The sequence below is a fragment of the Erithacus rubecula genome (assembly GCF_903797595.1).
Source record: "Erithacus rubecula genome assembly, chromosome: 8".
Lineage (NCBI taxonomy): Eukaryota > Metazoa > Chordata > Aves > Passeriformes > Muscicapidae > Erithacus > Erithacus rubecula.
In genome coordinates, this window is record NC_136659.1 from 19,242,832 (window position 1) to 19,262,147 (window position 19,316).

The 19,316-nt window shown below is 36.2% G+C and overlaps 1 pseudogene across 1 annotated transcript in view; it reads left to right on the plus strand.

Moving 5' to 3' along the window:
- The first annotated feature begins 18,732 nt into the window (after positions 1-18,732).
- Positions 18,733-19,316, plus strand: part of LOC306804277 (sodium channel protein type 1 subunit alpha-like) — an 88,543-nt pseudogene continuing 87,959 nt past the window's right edge. Inside the window, exon 1 of the transcript XR_013777954.1 lies at positions 18,733-18,765. The product of XR_013777954.1 is annotated as a sodium channel protein type 1 subunit alpha-like (transcript). The remainder of the gene's footprint in view (positions 18,766-19,316) is intronic.

Consider the following 19,316-nt stretch of genomic DNA (forward strand, 5'->3'; position numbering starts at 1 on the left):
ATAGTTTCACAAACATATTTAACTGCCATAAGGTGGCAATGTAAGTGAAAGAAGTAGTCCTTTCCCCCCAGTTAGGACAACCATTTATACTTTCCTCCAACATACTGGATTGGGGAACTAAAAATTCAGTGAGAACAGAAGAAGTTTTTCCTTAACCTAGATAATTTTTCCATTCAGTTCACACTACTTCAAGGACTGTGGTGTGTTATATTTTTCTGATTCATTTGTCTCTACCATAGTTTCTAAGTTATGAAATAGTGCTTATTTTAAAACAAGCACCCAACAACAAAGAAATAAAGCAAACAAACAAAAAACCAACCCCAAATTCCGGGGTAAAAACACCTCAAAAAAAACCCACAAGTAAAAGTGCAAGAAGATATGTACAGAAACTCTGAACCTCAACACCATTGTATTGAAACTTTCATTCTTTTTGACTAATGGAAAACTCATCTGTGTATACCTAATATTTCAAGTTTCAGTTTATTTATAACTTTTTATTCTGCTAAGAGGATTTTTTAGAAAACACCATTGTCTGGTACGGTATTGCTCTAAGCTGTGTCACCTCATAGAGAGTCTTATGTTCTTCCCTAAATTTAATCATAATAGTTAAAATATACTCAGGACCAATCTTTAATTACATAGCTTTATTTTCCATGCCTCTGCTGCTGGTAGTTTTATAGCCTCAAATGTGTGATGCAAAATTTCCTTGTTTTGTCTTTCAATCACTGAATTTTCAGTTCAAGCATTACTTTCTTCAAAGTTTTGCCCAACAGAAAACTTCTTTCTTGTTCTTTCAACATCTGAGTCACAGTCATCCTTTTACTTGTCACCTCTAAAGTAGGCTATTCCATGTGTAGCTACTGATTTACCAGCCAGTCATTTAATCTGCCCATAAGGGAAGTAAAAGTTGTGTAGCTGATCAGCTTCACTTCTTTGTAACCCTTCCTGGGAGACACCTCTCCCTACCCAATGTTGCCACAAATAATTAGACATAAGTATGGCAGTCCAAATGCAGTCCAAAATTGGTGCATAGTGCCACCTCTTGAGATGTGTTCATTCTGGTTATTCCAGCTTCCAAAAACACTCTCTTCTGCCAGTGAATGCTAAGGGGTGTTGAGGTAGACTAAGTCAGCACCATTTCAGAGGAGGGCTCTGCTGCAGTTCTGCGTAGAGGAATTCCATCTGTTACTCTGCTGTAGTATAATCAAATATATTTTTGTCTTACATGAAAATGTGCCTTGGCAGAGACAAAGTGAGATGGCAGCAGGGTGGGCGTGTTAAAGCAGAAACAGTGACCTGGTGAGGTGGGAGGAGGACCCAGTATTATGGTTTGACAGTTACCATTGACAAGGGATATGATGGGTATGAGGGAATTGTATAAAATCTGGGGTAAGGAATAAGATGACCTCCAGTCAGTGAATTTTCTTCCACTTTAACGCTGACTTGCACTTTTTGGCTGTATGTCCCTGAGTTATTTATTCTGTGAAAATTGGTGAGTTTTTAGACTCATAAAAAAAGTTAAAATTGTTTGGTTGGGTTGCTTTCTGTGCTTTGAGTATGCATAATAAATGATTAGTGAAGAATGCATAGCATCTGGGGATTAATATAATTTCCTCTTGAGGATTTGCATAACTTGAAAGTGCTTTATGCATAACTGCCTTTGCCATAGCCATGTTTTCCAAGGATCAGAAGAGATTTTTTTAAAGGAGTCTTTATTCAATTAAAGATAAATCTTTGAATTCCGGAGATCTTTTTATGAAGCAAGTGACTCCATGACTTTTTTTACAAAATAGGCTCTGTAAGTGTTTATTACCATGCAGCTGATTTTTTCAGTTTCTACACCAATTTTTCTTCAGGTATTCATAGTCAAAATTAGGGATTATTATATTTTTAATCTTATCTTCCTAATGTCTGACAGGACATATAATAATAATATTAAGACACAATTTCCCAGGCAGTTTTTTTCCTTCCAGCATCCTGCCACCCCACCTCTAAGGGCTTTTTATCACTTTTGGCTGCCTCAATTTTTTCCAACTGAGTCATGCCATCAGGAAGCAAACTCTACCTAAGCTGAATGGAAGGATTCCCAGATGGTGATTTTTTTAAGTCATTGTGATACAGTTGTTTCACATTTGTAAATAACCTTGAAAAATTCTCCCTGTCTCAAAAACCTTATCAATCATTAAATTTCAGAAATGCAGCTGGTAGCAGCAATATACCTTTTGATAAAGAATATACATTAATTGGCTTCTTTGAATAACCATTTTTTCTGATGTGAATATGTGAGCCATGCATTTGAAAATAACTTGATTAACCTAATTCATAAATATGTCATGTAATTATACATGCCTCAGTAATTGAAAGAAAGGATATTTTTTTTTGGCTTTAAAGGATTTAATCAGAGCAGAATTCCCCTACAAATAAATAGAATGATCCTTCTTCATCTGTGGGCTCTCTGCCAAGACTCATGAGTATGGCAAAAAATCAGACTGAGGGCTTTAACATTAGATCTCACCTGTCTCTTCACAAATGCTGATGAAATGGAAGAAATTACTGATTTGTATTCCAGGCTCAGTAAATGTTCAAAGATTTTTGGGGGCTAAAATGGGGAGCCTGGGCTGATTCTGCAGTATGCTTGCTGAGCAGGGGGTTAGATTTTGGAAGCAGGCTGCCAGCATGCTCTGCAGCAGTTTGCAGGTGTAAGGACAGCAACCTTTGCAGTTTGTGCTCTCAGAAATCCACAAATATTGCTGATGCCTTTAAGAGAGTATTGAGAAATTCAATAGATTTCTGCTTCCTTAAGAGGCTTTTGGAACAAATTAACACTATGAAGTCCAGAGGGATGAACTAGCTAAAATGTCTTCTTCACTACACAGACTCAGGGAAATGTCTGTGTTACTGTAGTAAATAGTAACAAACCTCCTAGTGCTATTTCTTACATGTGTAGGAACAAATACTGTTAGTGACTCTGGCTTTTGTGGGGTTTGTTCCAAATGCAGAATGTAAACTAATTGAATAATGAACTTCAATAATAAAAAAGAAAAAAAAAAGAAATCGGCATTATTCATGGTCACAATATTTTGGGGATTAAATGGGAGCAAAAAATGGATGAAGAATAGTACGTGTGAATTTATAATTTCAAAGTGAATGGTAGGCATGTGCTTATTATTTGTGTTTTGCTGGTTTATTTGCAGGGCGGAATTGAAAGGTTGATTACATGCTCCATGCAAAGCAATGCTAGTGCATGGTAACTTGGGGAATAGCCAGGAATGGTAGCAGAAAAGCTGCAGGCTGGTGACTCCTAGAGTGGGTAATTGAGCAAAGTGTGAAGTTATTCGCCTGTAAACAAAGCAGACAGACATTACTTTGAGCCATGTTTTATTGGTCATTAAAAACCCACATAGTAAATCTGCTTGGAGAGGTGTACATTTATACCTGCCACGTGGGGAGGTTCAGGGAGCCTGAGACTTCTGTCTATAAAAACAGGCTGGTTTCAGTAGGTTCAGCTGTGGGGAGGGACATGGGGCAGCAGCAAGCAGTGCTACATGTAAAAGCCAAGTGCCATCAGCATTTGGTGACACAGTTAGACCTAGACCTAAATGCATTTGCACCTGAACCTGTCACACTCAGAGTACACAGCCATGTGGGAGCAGGTCTGCAGGATCTCATTTGGGTCAGATTGATGTTATTTACCTGCCTCAGTGCAAAAACAGATGGGTACCTCTTCAGAATGCTACCCTACTATTCTATTTTTTTCCATTATTTGCTTAATGAGACAGACAGTGTTTTGATTTTGGTGGCAGTGATAGAGATATGCCTGATTTGTTGCTGCTTTATTCATTGCAGAATACCTGATGGGAAGGTGAACATGTTCTCTGGAATGATATAGACACAAGGAAGTAATTTTAGGGTTTTTTTGTTTTGTTTTTAACTTCAGCATAAAATTGAAGGAGTTCCTTCTGTCTCCTGACTTTTCCATCCAAAGCATTACTGGTAAGTACAACTTTGAATGAAGCATTCTACTTTGTTCTGGTTTTCTTTTTTTCATTTTATTACAGAAGTATTTTAAAGGAGAAATTCAAAGAGGATGATTAGACATTACCTAAGCATTCTATGTACTGTCAGTTATACCATGCCTAGATTCCTTATAATTAAATGAACTAAAAATTATAGGGCTAAAATGCAAACAAGTTACTTTTAATTCACTTACTAAGGCACTTAAAGAGAGTTCTGGTAAACAGAATTTCTTCTAATACTATTTTTAATATTTCTTGGCATGTCTTATAAGCCTTTTATTTCCTAAATTGATATTAATTCCAATTAAAAATAGAAGTTGCTATATCATTCTGCTGATTGGAAATGAGATACACCCAATGTTAGCTTTAGAACTTGAAGGCAGCAAAGGCAGCAGATTAAATCTCTCTAGGACTTTTGTGATTGTGAGCAGTTACCATCTGATGATTGTTCAGCAGCCTATGTGAAATGAATTAGTAAATTTTTGGAGCAGCATAAACAAGCCTGCAATGCTGTGCTGCCTATTCTCTACATAAATAGACAGGCCAGTTCTCCAGAGATGGCAGTCTGGCACCTCTTGCAAGTTTTGCATTTACTTAAAATTCATTATTAATTGTTAAGTGCTTACTGCACACTTGATATTATAAAAAGGACAAGGATGCAGTCCCTGCCTGGAGGAGCTTACTTTAGAAGATAAGCAGAAGCAACTTGTTCTTTTCCTACACAACAAATACAGTTTTCATTGTGATTTATTCAAATTCTTTTATACTCAGAGAATATGGGCTTCAAGGGAGGTTACACAACATTTCTTTACTGACTTTCCTGTTACCTAGTTCAGAATGAAAGAACTGTCAAAGCATGCCTGGCTATATGCAGTGTGACAGGTTTCACTGTTCAGAACAATTGGTCCCAACTGCTCTTATTTCTTGTTTAAGGTTTCAAACCTTTTGAAAGCTATCAAATTTCATGTTAAGCTCTTGGGAGGAGAGAGAATGAGTTTCTGGATGGCAAGACAAGCCAGAGCTGATGCATAGTGAATAGCATGAGATGCATAATATTACTTAGGATCTCTGTGCCTCGTTTTCCATAAGACAGAAAGTTTTATGATTTTCCTTGGGAGAGGTGGGGAGAACAGGGAAATAGTAGGTCATGCAAATGTAGCATTCTCTTGAGGAAAAAGAAATATACTATCCTGCATCCTATTTATAAAATAGGATGTGTATGATTTTATTCATATGATTTCTCAGGTAAGAATTATTACATGGCATGTTTGGGTTTATGTTCACAGCTATACTTGTTCCAGTCCCTTTCATTCCAGAATCTCAAGCACGGTCACCAATTTTTGGAAGGCTTCATAAATAGTAACAAAGTGTTAAATGTTAAGATTTGGCCAAATGAGGGAGAATTTGTAATTAAAAATAAATGATAAAATGGAAGGAAAAGTAGGCAATAGGAAGTGAATGACCTGAAGCATGTAGAGAAAAGAAAGAGATATAAAAATATTCTGAAAAGATACAGGTAGAAAAGAAATGGGTTCAAATCATGACAAACAAAGCATCTCTGCAACAGTTTTTGGGTAGTGTATGTTTTGCTTCTACTAGTCTGGTCTATGAATGAGTCAGTTGCTTTAATAGGACAGCAGATTATAATGAGAAGAAAATATGATTGGAAACCATCTCTCTGGGGGCTCCTAACTGCAAGGCAGTTGAGGAACCAGGTCACAACAAGTGAGCTGGAAGACTCCTGGCTTGGCTGCCTACAGATCCCACTGAAGCTGACCTGAGTCAGTGCCTGGAGCTTGTCAGGACCATGGAAGTGCTGGCTGCAAGAAAGGGAACTTCTGAGGGGGCCAGTAGGTGTTAAGAGCTGCTCAGCTTCTTCCTGATCAGTGTATAGGAACTTAGAGATCTTGAGATAATATTTTTAGCAAAACAAGTACTCCATGTAGGGGTTCTAAATATTTCTTCTTCTTTTAAATCAAAGCTGTCTAGTAATGATCCTATCATTAAATTCACAAATGGAAGACATACAGATGCCAGGTTCAGAGGTTCAGAGGAAATTGGGTAAGCTCAGCTCAGAAGAATTAACACACTGCCACTCAGCTCACTAAAATTTCACCTTTCACTTCAGGACACCAGAAAATCCTTGTTGACATTTGAGCCTTTTCTGTTGCTTTCAGACTCTTTTACCGACATATTCAAGTCTGTGTATCAATAATCTATTTTAAAGAGTCTGAAAGCACCACCAGTATCAACATATTCTTTGCATTAAGTATGGTCCAAGGGGACCTTGACAAATTTGCATCTGTTTTAAGGAATACCAAGCTGATCCAAGTGTAGCTTCTTTCAAAATGTGTCTAATGGGAGATGATCAACTGAAGAAAAAAAAAAAGATTGAACTCAGAAAGTGCATTAGAATAGGCCACAGAAGCAAAGAAGAGGACTAGGATCGATATTTCAGACACTCCAGCAAATTTAAGCAAAACTAGCTTAGATACTGAATACTCATGACAACTTCAATATAATTATCAAAACACAGATAATTGAAAGTATTCTCCACGTTTGAAGCTCTTGACTGTGTAGTCAGTTCTAAAATTAAGTGTTCTGGACACCCTCTGAGCAACATGAATTGTAAGTGAGGGGAATGAACCCTACTTTAGTTGTAACCATTTACACGGAGTACTGGAAGGCAATCAACATGTACAGAGTGGTGAAAAAAAGTTTTGAATTCTCTAAAAGGTGGTAATTGGTAAATTAGGTCTAGGCTTTGTTCCAACACTAGTATTTTTTTTTTTTTTTAATTCCAACTTAATTTTACATCAAAATGGTTGGGGAAAACTTCAGGCATGGTGGTACATCAACCCAACTACTTCACATTTGCTGATTGAGATTTTTCAGTAACAGGCTAAGATCTTCTGAAATTTGCTTTGGTTTTCAAGTTACTGGAATATGTAATGCATCAATCTTTTTGAAAACAGAAGTGTAGATGCCAAGCATATTTGAAAGATGAAGAGGTTCTTATGGTAAACATAGCATGCATATGTGCTTTCCTCTACAGACCCTCCTAAACATAAGCTCACACATATGCCTTTAAAACAGCTATAAAAAAAATGTCTGTGTTTCTGATCAGTCCTTACATCTCATGATGAAAAGAGTTCCCATTGGCACCATATTTCCTATTCTATGTTATCTGAATTTGGCTTAGACAGGATTTTATCTCCAAATCATTGAGGTACAGGCAAGGAAACACCAAGAGGTGAGGTCATAAAAATAGAAATACTTCCTGTAGTTCCTATACTACAGCATCTGCAGGTAAATCAGACTTTTTAACCATGAACTGCAACATGTAAGTATAGAGTGACAGAGAAATAACTGTCTATATGTGTGTACCTGTCATATAAAGAAAAATAGGTTTTGCAAGAGCTAATTATTTGGTAATTCTCTGTTAAACTGAATAATTTGGAATGTCTGCTCCCAAGCATAGTAGATTCCCAGCTATACTGGTTGTAAGAATTGCTAATATAAGCAGGAAAGCATACTCCCATCACTTTCATTACTGAAAATCATTGTGCTCTTTTCTGAAAAACTGTAGGAAAAAAAAATTAAAATTATGCTTGTAATGGTTTCAGACTTCAGCTGGCAAATGCAATCCAGAAAACTAAATGCAGCAGTAACAGTAGGCAGCTTCCCAGAGGTGCACACTGGGAATACCTCAGGAAGCAGAAAACACTTCAATAGCAAAATCTTCAAGACAAATGAAAAGTGAGACATGCTCCTACAAAAACCCCATACATAGTTTCATGCAATGTTTGAAATTATTTCTTATAATAAAATAAATAGAAAAAAATACAATTCTACACAAAACCCCCCAATCTTTAAATTACAAACTCAGGAATTTTAATCTACCAAAACTAGTACAGTTTTAAGTTAAAGTTATGTAAAAGTTAACGCTTTTTTACTATATGACATATGGCATTTTATTCAGCTACTTAATCTGGTTCCCAAAAAAAAAAAAGATTTATTTGGGGGAATATATTTTTTTGCTACTGGTGTTACTACTGTCCTCATAATATTTTAGACTAAAGGTATTATCATCCTTCTAATAATTATTATTTTACTTTCTTTCAAAAATTTAATATTTTTTTCTGCACTTTACTTGCAGGATTTTGGTTGAAAATTATCTAAAACAACTTTGGTAATTATTTTTATAGTGATTATTATAAGCTTAAGGTCCTTTGGGAGAATGTCACATTATATGTCTATAATTACTTCAACTCCCTCCAGTTTCTGTTCAATATAAAATTATGATCAATAGCTCTTGGCACACAATAACTGTGCAAAGCTCCTTGTCTCTGCAGGCAACAAATTCCAGCCTGTATAAAGGGTGAATTCTCATCCCCACAAAAGCTTGTATTAAGTTGTCTGTTATTCACCATTCATCCACAGATTGTGTGAATCCTCTTTCTCTAATAATTATATATTTAAATCAGATAGACTGCTAAGATATTTGGAAGTAGGAGAAATCTATTCTCAGGAGCATGCTGAAGGAGTATTGGAAATGTTCCATAAGCTTAATACATTCTAATGGCTATTCCCAGCCAATGGACCTGGTGATTGTAAGACTTCAGGCCTCTGTTGAATATGAAGCATGCAAAGCACACCAGATCAGCACTTGAATTAAGGTAAACATTACTGAGGTATTTTAAATCAGCAGAGGAACTGTGGTTCTGACTATGTAAGACCATCTTTTATACTGTCCTGAGTAGCTTCAGTGTGGCTTTGGGCATTTTTGTGGCACAACCTGGTTGTGTGTTGGACTTGAAGGAATTAAAGATACACAACTTACTGTTCTTTTACACCTGCTGGGATGCACCAAAACCCACTTCATTTATAATACAGTTTTATTGCCAAGTTTCACTATCTATTGCTTAAGTTGACAATGTCCAAAACATTAAATTACCATGTGCTTGTAATATATCCAAAACAATACCTTTACATATTTTTTACTCAGATTACAAAAGAACTCTTCTGTACAAAAATTATTGTTAATGCCAATTTTAAAATTTGAAGCATTAACAAAATAGCACCATAAATATAACCAGGAGAGTAGAGAATAATTTAACTGCATTATTGAAGTCATGTCTTAGCCAGATGATGACTTGCACAGACCTTCTGCTGTTACTTGTTTCCTGTTTCAAATCTCAGTTAAAATTACAGAAAATACTTTCTTACCATTCCAATCTTAAGGCGCCACCACATTTCACTGAAGCCTGTTGTATCAAACCTGCTGGGATGGCATGCAGTGAGCACAGGCAGGGATGTGACCCCCAGAAGTTTATCAATAGAGATAAGTGCTCAAATTATAGTCAGAGAGGGTTTGAGAGTCACAAACCATTCTGTGACAATATTCAGTGTGGTCCACAGGTAAATATGCAAATACACACTCAGTGTTCTTGGCACTAACACTAGTGCTTATGACTGATTGCATCCTACTGAAATAGCAGAAAAAAGATAAGCAACATTCATTAGGAGAATAAAAGGAGTGAAGCAATATATTATTTTTAATATTCTGAATGGCTGTCATACCAGGCATGGTCTCCATTTTATTACTGTATGTGAGAAGTTGAAATAAATTAGATGAATCAGTGAAGACTTAATGAACAACAGTAATATCCCCTTATTGTTAGCACAACAATAGCAAGTTTCTGAAAATATGACACTAGGAATACTGGAGGACTTCCAATCTAACTCCAAATTTACAAACACTAGAAATGACATTTTGAAGAACTATTGATTAGTTACATGAATGTCAGTTCCAAATAAAATGCTGAATATTTTTGGATTTGAACAACAAAAAATTAGATGCTAAAGTGATAATTATGATAATGAGCACAAAGATAAATCTTGTCAAATGACTCTCCTTTTTGAAAAGATCCTAAATCTATTTAAAAAAACAAGTGTAAAAGCATCGTTTTTTGGGTTTTTTAAATGTTCTAAATATCATACACTTTAAACACTTACTTTGGATGCAACTGATCAAATTAGGTGGGCTACAGGCTGGGCTAATAGATTTAAAAATATTACTATGAGAGATGGTATCCAAGTGGTGTCACTTCTGGGAAGGACCCTCTATAAATTGGTTCTTTATTTGGTGTAATTAATATTTTTGTCAGTTATGCACACTGTGCTGTAATGTTTTTGGTAGTAAAATTTGCAGATAACATGGAAGAAGGAACAAAGTTTATAAGGTTGATATTTCAAGGCAAGCTGTGCAATCCGGTTTAGATATTGGAGCTGAAAACATCAAATTTGAATGTAGTGAAATGCAAGGTACAAGAGCTGGGATGTAGGATAAGAAAGTTCATTCTCAAATGAAATGAGAGTGAAAGATTTAAAAGCCAAAACTCCCTCCAAGTGTATGGCCTGGGCAAGAGGGCCAGTGTGCTACTGTGATGATGGGAGTGGAAAGCAGCAAGTAGAAGCAGGGACACGAGCATGGTATGAGCTGGAACGTGTGGCACTGGTGGGGTTTCTTTAAAATATTCTGCCTTTTATTCAAGGAGCTTAAAGGTCTATTAACAAATTGTCGGAGATGCAAAAAAAAGTGTTTTGAGGGATTGGCAATGAGATTTAAACCAAGCTTAAATAATTTAGCTTCTGAACTTAATGAAAAGCAAGTAGCTTGTATTACTGTTGGTTGGAGGAGATAATACACTGGGAACTCCCTGCCTTGTCTGACAATGGAATAATATTTTCTAAAAAACAGCAGTTGATACTAGATGAGTTTACCTTGTAAAATGTAGTTTATTTTAAATAAGTGTTGGAACAGCTGATACAAAAGGTAGTGGATATAGAACTGGTCTGGGCCTTTAATTCAGATTCAGAGAAATCAAATTGAAATTCTTCACTTCCATCTTATAATTCGTTAACTTAGCAATTCCTCTTTTCCCTTCATCTTTAAAGAAGTTTTTTCTATGATTAATAGGAACAGTTCTGCTTTAATATTATTATTATAATCAAATTATGTCCTTTAGAGGTCATGAAACAACTTCTCAAAGTTGCAAACAGTCTATATTCTGTTTGGGTTTTTTTTCTCTGAATTGCTTTGAGGAAGTTTAAATTAGCACTGGGAATTAGACAGTTTTTAGAATATACCTGTAGTCTGTAGGACTAATGGGAATGAGCCAGCTGTGTCTTTATCATGAACTTGGCTTTAAAGTGGTTGTTGAGCTTGGAGCTACCGTTCAAGTCAGCAAGAAAGGAAGGGGAAAGCCCTTGAAAACCTTTCTTTCTTCTGCAGCACAGGACATCTTGATACTTTTCATCTAGCAATCACTTATCATAGAGGCACTTGCTGTGATTTTTGTCTTCATTCTATGACCTTTGTCAACCAATTATTTCATTTCCTTCTGATTTCAGTCAAAATAAATAAATTGTGGCTTGATTAGAGGAGTAAATGAGCTAAATCTAGTGGAATGAAGCTAAGACTAAGCATTCTAGCCCATGAGGCCTGAAGTTCTGTGAAGTGATGTTGTTCATATTTTCTAATTATTTTTTTGCCTAAAATCACTGCTTTATCTGAATGTGGTTTGGGTAAACTTATAATGGATTAGCATTCTTTCTATACTGGTGTTGAAAATACTTAACAACAGCTCTTGGCAATGGCAGATTTTATCATGCTGCTCTAATTCTAGACTGACATGGCTATTCCAGCAGACTCAGAGTAACAAAGAGGGGGGCACAGGCTGTAAAAATAAAATATCAATATAGCCTCATAACCAAAATCAGGGTAACCCTGCTGGAGCTCAAGCATCCTCTCAGAAGTGCTATGTTAAAAAGTGAAAAAATAAAAAATTACTGATCATATTATTTAAGTTTTAAAGAGGGAGGTAATAAAAGTTCAGTGGAAAACTCAGTGTTTCCAGGAAGCTGGTGAATCAAAACAGAAATCCTGCAGGAAGGTTTGAGAGCTGATTTTATGAGCAGAGAGTCCTATAAATGTTTCTGTTTCAGTTTCTGTTCTAATGGCACTTGGGGATATGGTTTAGTTGTGAGCACAGTGATGCTGGGTTAATGTTAGAGGTCTTTTCCAGCCTAAATTTTTCTCTGATTCTATTCCGCAGAGATTCTGACTTGTGTTGTGAGAGAGAGCTCCATCTCCTTCCTAGAGTTTTCTGTTTAGACCTGGAGCTTTCAGAAGACTTCAGCCAATTGTTCTTAGGTGAATGAATAGAGAGATTTACATTGCTCAGTTTCCTTTGTAGGTCCACCTTTAAACACCAGGAGACCAAATTTCTAAATTTTGCAAGGCAATAATTCAAAGTTGACATAAATTGAGATACTGGTTCTGGGAGGAGGATGGTCTGTCATGACTGTAATTGGCATCCCAATACTGCACTATAAGCAACTGAAGAAGGAAGAGTAGAAACCTGTTTTTCCAAGGTCATACTGCCACAGCTTCCAGTGAAAAAACTGTTACAGTAAATATGATGAAGGAAAGAATTTTGCTTCATTAAAGTATTTTAAACAATAGAACTTTCTGAATTCACCTGAGGTGACCTGTTAAAATAGGAACAGAAAAGTGTTTTCCCTTATTGACCTCTAAGGACTTAGTGATTTGAGTATATACAGCTGAATCTTAAAGAATTACCCACTAGGAATGATTGAGAAAAGGAGAACTTCTTCAGTAGATTTCTTTGAGATATCATTACTTTACAGTGTAGAATCAGTTTGAAGGAGATTAGCATAAAAAGCTAATATCATTTGATGAAGAGGCATTTTAGGCATTGTTTTCATCTGCTCATGGCTGGTTTTATTTGTTTGATTTACTCTGCCTGAAATCAAGCCGTAGTTGTTTCAAGGACATTCTGTTTACTTTCTCACATAGGGGAAGGAAAAAGAGACAGCTATGTCAGAAAGATGAGCAGGATAAGCAAATATAACAGACTTTCATGTCTCTTTGCCCTGCAAACTTGAAAGCACTATTCTTGGTTATACATTTACTGTGTTAATTGTTTTTATTTCAGAGTTTTCTTAAATGAAAGATCAATTAATAGTAGCAAAAATAATACTTATTCTGACAGATAAAACAAATGTTTTAAAACAAGGCATTCAAGAAGTTACTGACTTTTCTTCAGATGAGATATTATTCATATATTTTTTAACACTTTGGTGCAATGCTGCTAAGCTCAGCATTAGACAAAGGATCACTTAAGTGTAAGTGAAATGTGTATGCAAACCTAAGGTGTTGGCAAGGATGTATCTTGCTATGTAAATAATAAAACATTAGTTATTAGTCAGCAAAGGACTGGAACCTCAGAACGTGGGATTTGCAGAATATCGGACAACCCTGAGTTCTCCTGCTCTACAGGGGACTACCCTCAATGTAGAAAAATTTGTGACATGTGGTGTGTTGGACCACTGTGTCATTCAGCACTGAATGAAGGTTGATGTGTTTAGTGCAGAGGAGTTATCCTAAAAGACTTGTCTCATTCTTACTAAGCTCTATCTTTGAATGAGTGAAGGAGAGATGAAGACAGAAGCACACCCTGACCTAGATGCCTGAGTACCATCCATATTTAACTACATAGTTTGAGGGCTGAACAGTCTTTTCCCTATGAGAGCTTGTAGTGTGCAAGTTCAAAATTTGGATGTACATAACCTGAAGAGCTTTGATTACTGCTCAATAAATTCACTGTGGAAAGCACTGACAGACACTAGAGACTCAAAAATTTACCTGAGACGCAGGTTTCTAATTTAGGTAATTGTGAGCTCTTATATGGCAAACTATGCCCAAGTGACTAGGAATGTCTTGGGAAGAAAAGCAAGAAACCAAAAGGGAATCTGTATTATTTCCTGGAAGCATCCAAATGATGGAAATAAGAGGAACAAGAACACAGGAGCTGGAACAATTTCTTTGGTGGGAACCAATAAGATCTATTGAAAACATTTAACAGGTCAGCCACCCTTTTGTTTTTAGGCATATTACTAAAATTTGTGGTAAAGTAAAATACAAGAAGTATCACTTTTCTACAAAGAGCTACATCTGAATTATTTTTATTTTCTTCCCAAAAATATAGACATTTCAAAGACTTGAAAAATTAAAACTTAACGAAAGTAATATTGTTTGTTTGACTGGTCTGGACCCATGTCAATTAAAGAAAGACAAAGATACTCGGGTCCAGAATGAAATTGAAGTGATGAATTTCTGCCTTTTAGCTAAATGTGGGTACTGATTGCATCTTCATGTGTTGCTAGAGGGGATAACCAGTCCTGCAAACATGTTCGCTGTAGTAGGTCCTTCAGGATTTTGCGTAAGCCAGTTCTGCATCTGTGTTAAATCAATATCACCAATGGTGCATGCTGGGGGCTATTTAGGAGGGATTTGGGGGGAGGGGGGATGAAGAAAAAAAAAAGACACCTTATTGCTTTTAGTGCTAATGGGACATTTATTATGCTGAACCATAAATCTGTTTTGCCTGATACTGTTCTTAGGCATCAATAATGGCTTGGAGTTCAAGGTACTACCACTACAATTTCTAGAAATGTTCTGATGGATGACTGACAACTAAACTTAATCTCCAAAACTAAGTGTGGTTTCTTTCTTGCTCTTAAGCTCATAAAAGCTAATTTAGGGAGATGCTAAAAATAATTGAAATCTAAATTCAATGTCCTGGAATCAGTGACAGTAGAAAATCCAACAGAAAAGCCTGCCAGTAGTAATTATTTTCAGTTGATAAAGATCATTCATTTACTCAGAATAAATAGGCATATTTATTGAATGGTTAATTAACTGCTTTTTCATTTTTCAACTTTTTTCTTTCCTCCTATTTTTGCCATTCTCTTGTATTATTAATATGCAAAACAGCAGATGGGTTTTTTTATGAGATAAGTACAAAAATAGTCGCTTGGGAAATCAGTTTATAGGCACTCTCAGGGGTACAATAGGCAACCCTATAAATCTTACAAAAAATCTTTGAAAGGAATTTAAAAGACTATCATAGCTAGTTTTATTGTAGAGGAAGAGATGTCAAAAAGAAATGAAAGAACATTCCATGAATATTGAGATTACTGTGACCTTGACCTATTTAATGTTCATAGTTTAATTGTAGAAGGCTTTTATTCTAAATTGGATTATAATTTTTCAGCTGTTTTCTGGGATGTTTATCGTTAAATATCAAAAAGTGCATGTGAATACAAAATTGCAAAATAAGTGATACCTATCTGAGGATTACCCACTGAATTAAACAATTTGGTGTTCACCATTCATGACTGGAATACTTAATCATTTGGAAGAAAATCAGGGACCTTCTTAAAAATTTGTCTGATACTAAATATTGTCAAACACTATTGAAAACATTGACATATCTTAACATCTAAGATGTTTGAAAATATGACTGCTTTTTAAAATGCTGTTTAATTCAGTTGCAAGTTTGGTAAGGTATTATTTAAGAACAAAAGGGTATTTAGAGATGCTCTTCTGCCTATTTGAATATTGGCATTGGTCAGATACCAGGAATTTTAGTCAACTGAAGGACAAAACATTCCTCCTTGACTAGTCTTCCAGTGGTCTTCATTATGATATGACCGGGTCAAATAATAATAAAAAAAAATATGTAGAGTAAATTAAGGTCTTGTGCTGCCAGATAATATTGAAGAAAGAAATTAAAAGCTTTTACTACCTGTTGCAATAAGGTGGTATGTGATATGCATTTATAGGGTTTGCTTGCAGAAGTAGCAAATGCAGAGAAATGGCCAAAGTCTTCAGAGAGATTTGGGTGAAGGACTCCTCTAAGGAATCTCCCTCCTCCTCCGTTTATAAGGCTATGTGTTATTGGGTCTAAATACAGGAGTTCATTTTTTGAAGACTTTGAGCCATTGTTTACACATTTCAGCATGACTCACTTATGCAGGTTGATCAGGAACACAAGGGATAAATTATTTTGAGAAAAGAAAGGTCAGAGAAGGACAGAAAAAATGCCAAAAACCTGCACCACAAGATATTGAAGTTGTCTCTCCCGTCACTGATACCAGAGCATTTCAGTGTTTCAGCAGATCCCAAATGGAATCTATATTGGTATGAGCAAACCTCAAGCAATGATTTATTTATATGCAAGGCATCTAAGAGCAAGGTGTCTAAAAAAAAATTGTCCTGTTTACTCAAGGTTGTTGGCAGGAGCAAGGTCTATGAGACACTGCTTCCTTCACTTCAGCATGGAATAGAAAGGATCTTGTGGAAATAAACTCAGCAAGTAAGGGCAATTTAGTGGCAAGCACTGCAAACCTCTATTACCATATTTTCCATAGAAGAAAATTTCCAGAATTTGTTTCATAGATTTACAGTCTTCTGTAATAATGACTACCATTATCTTCATATCATGTGGCAAAAGAGTTTAGATTGTTTTTTACTTCTCACATTAAGCCCCCAAAAATATATATTTTAATCTCCATCCTCATGAGGGGTTTTCTTGTCCATTCTTCTTTTCCAAATAGCAGATTTTTCTTCTGTAATTTTCAAAAGATTACAGTTTTTGAAAGGATTTTTTTCAAACTGCATTTATTTACTTTGACCCTCTATCTACTGAGGCATCAGAATCATTACTTTGCTAGTTGACTATTATATAAACTTGACTTATTTTCTTACCACTGTCAAGCATTAGACATTAATACTCACATTACCAGTGCAGCTGGCTCAGAAAGAGTCTTTCGCTGTAAGTCCTACATGTCAGCAGTTTCTGTATCAATTTGTGCTTAGATAGTCTTGACTTGCCAGCAGATCAAACTGAAGGAAAAATGCTTATAGGAGTTACTGTAAACTGAAAAGTACTGTGGCACAATGGAAGAGCAATTTGGCTACCACCTGAGAGAAGTAAACAGTGATTATACTCCAGACAAAAGCTGTGGCTTTCAGGTGTATGTTGAATGACAAAACTTAATGTTTGCAAACTATTACACTGGATTTACTTGTCCTCATGGGAACAGACTATGATGAGGTTATATATACAGTTATAGGAAATATCATAGAAAATAAGAGTGGAAGACTTTGAAGGAATATCTAATTCATCACTTAGCCCCAAGATGGAATCAGCTGTTTCAAACTGACAAGTTTGCCTGAACTGCAACATCAAGCAAACTATACAGGGTCTTTGCAATGCTGCCTGCCAAATCTGCATTCTGTTCATTTAAATAGCCTTTTGTACTCAATTTCTGTGTATTGGGTTGGGTAACCTCTAGTTTATCAACAAACTTTGTTTATTTTTCTATCTGATGCAGTCAACATTTGGTTATCTCTAGTCAGCCTGTCCTGCCCAGTGCCATGGCTGTGGAGGCACCTGAAGTTGCTTTAGGTGAGTACTTTGTCTGCTTTACTCTTTGGAGTGCCATGACCAACAGAATTGCTGGTTTTGCACCTTAATTAAACTGTTCTTGTATATTTCTAAAGACTAATACAGGTCATGATATTTTCAACTCTTGATTTACCAGGCTAAGTATGTAAACAGATTTTTTCTAAAGCAAGCACTCTTATTTAACACTTGAAACACACCAAAAGTAGAGGTTGGTACATAGGAATTATGTAAAGTTTTAAGAGGGGCTCCTCATTAACAGTCTAAACTAATATATGAAAAAATAAATGCATATTTTTAATGTTATTTTCTGAAGATTGGAAAAACAGTTACTGATTTCAAATGCAGAAATAATTGTTTTTCTAAAACTAATTTTCAAATTGTATTTTTCTTGGTTTTTTTGTTTCCACATTCTTCTTAACTCAGAGTATGCTAGCTGTAGGTCTTACTAGTGATCTGTCTTTTATATCATATGCTTGTGATTTTTTTCTCTTTCTCCTTTTTCTTTTTTTTTTTCTGGTTCTCTAGAAAGGAAAAAGGAAAGCATTCAACAAGAGACTATGAAAAGATATATTTCAAAAAACCAGTGAAAATGAAGCATTTTTTAACCTGGTCAAATTTGATACAAAAGTCATTGTAAGTTTATCTCAAAAGGAGAAATACCAATTAAATAAATTTGGAAGGCAAACATTTAGATTATTTTACTCTTTCACCTTGATTTTCCCTTTTGAGATCAGAGCTCAAGTCATGATTAGTCTAAGGACATAACTAATAGTAATAGAGTCTGCCCCTAGCCTAACTTCTGTCAATGTTCCACATTGAGACTTAGAACTTTTTTTACCTGTCTTTTAATTTTGCTGCAGGATTTTGTGTCCAGTTGCATTTACTCTTGATCATGTCTAATCAAGCAGTTTCAAATATAAGCACAAAACATCTTAGCAAAACTTTTGCCTTCTTTTCTAAAGAGGAACTTTATCAATCAAAATATTAATTCAAGAAAAATGTGTATATGCATTATATGATTTAAGGCTCTTTTGTTACTATTGAAGCATTGAAATTAAATAAATTATGGAATACAAGTTATGTGCAGTAGTTTTAATTTATATAAAGTGCTTTTTTTAAACAAAGTAGTGTAAGTTTTAAGTGGCTGGCTAAGCCTGAATACTTTTTCTCCTGTTGTGCCCTGCAGAGAAGTGCTGATATGACCCAAACAACAATAAACTACAAAATATACCAAGGCTTCTCTTAGGAAAGAAAGAAAGAAACAAACAAACAAAACAAATGCTAAGAAACACCAGAGATGACTGTAAATATCTTACCACAGAGAATGTATCTTACCCATCATTTTCTTGAAAAATCAAACCTCTGTGATTGAAGCAGTTTAACCACTGTAACACCATGTACAACAGGTAAAGAATGATTACTTTCCAGAAACTAATCTGCATGCAGTCAGATCTGTTGGAGGGAAGAGAAATTCCCTTTGGAGACTTTATCTCATACCGATACTGTCCTTCTACTCACCAGAGTCAGCAGTGCCCAGGCAGAGGTGTGCAGAGCCGCCAGCGTGTCTGTGTCTCGCCTTGCTGCTGCTGCTCTCCTGCAGGCTGTGGCAGGAGCTGTGCTGCCCCTGAGCAGGTAGAGCTGCAGCTGAGCAGTGCTGCAGGCTGTGGCAGGAGCTGTGCTGCCCCTGAGCAGGTAGAGCTGCAGCTGAGCAGTGCTGCAGGCTGTGGCAGGAGCTGTGCTGCTCCTGAGCAGGTAGAGCTGCAGCTGAGCAGTGCTGCAGGCTGTGGCAGGAGCTGTGCTGCCCCTGAGCAGGTAGAGCTGCAGCTGAGCAGTGCTGCAGGCTGTGGCAGGAGCTGTGCTGCCCCTGAGCAGGTAGAGCTGCAGCTGAGCAGTGCTGCAGGCTGTGGCAGGAGCTGTGCTGCTCCTGAGCAGGTAGAGCTGCAGCTGAGCAGTGCTG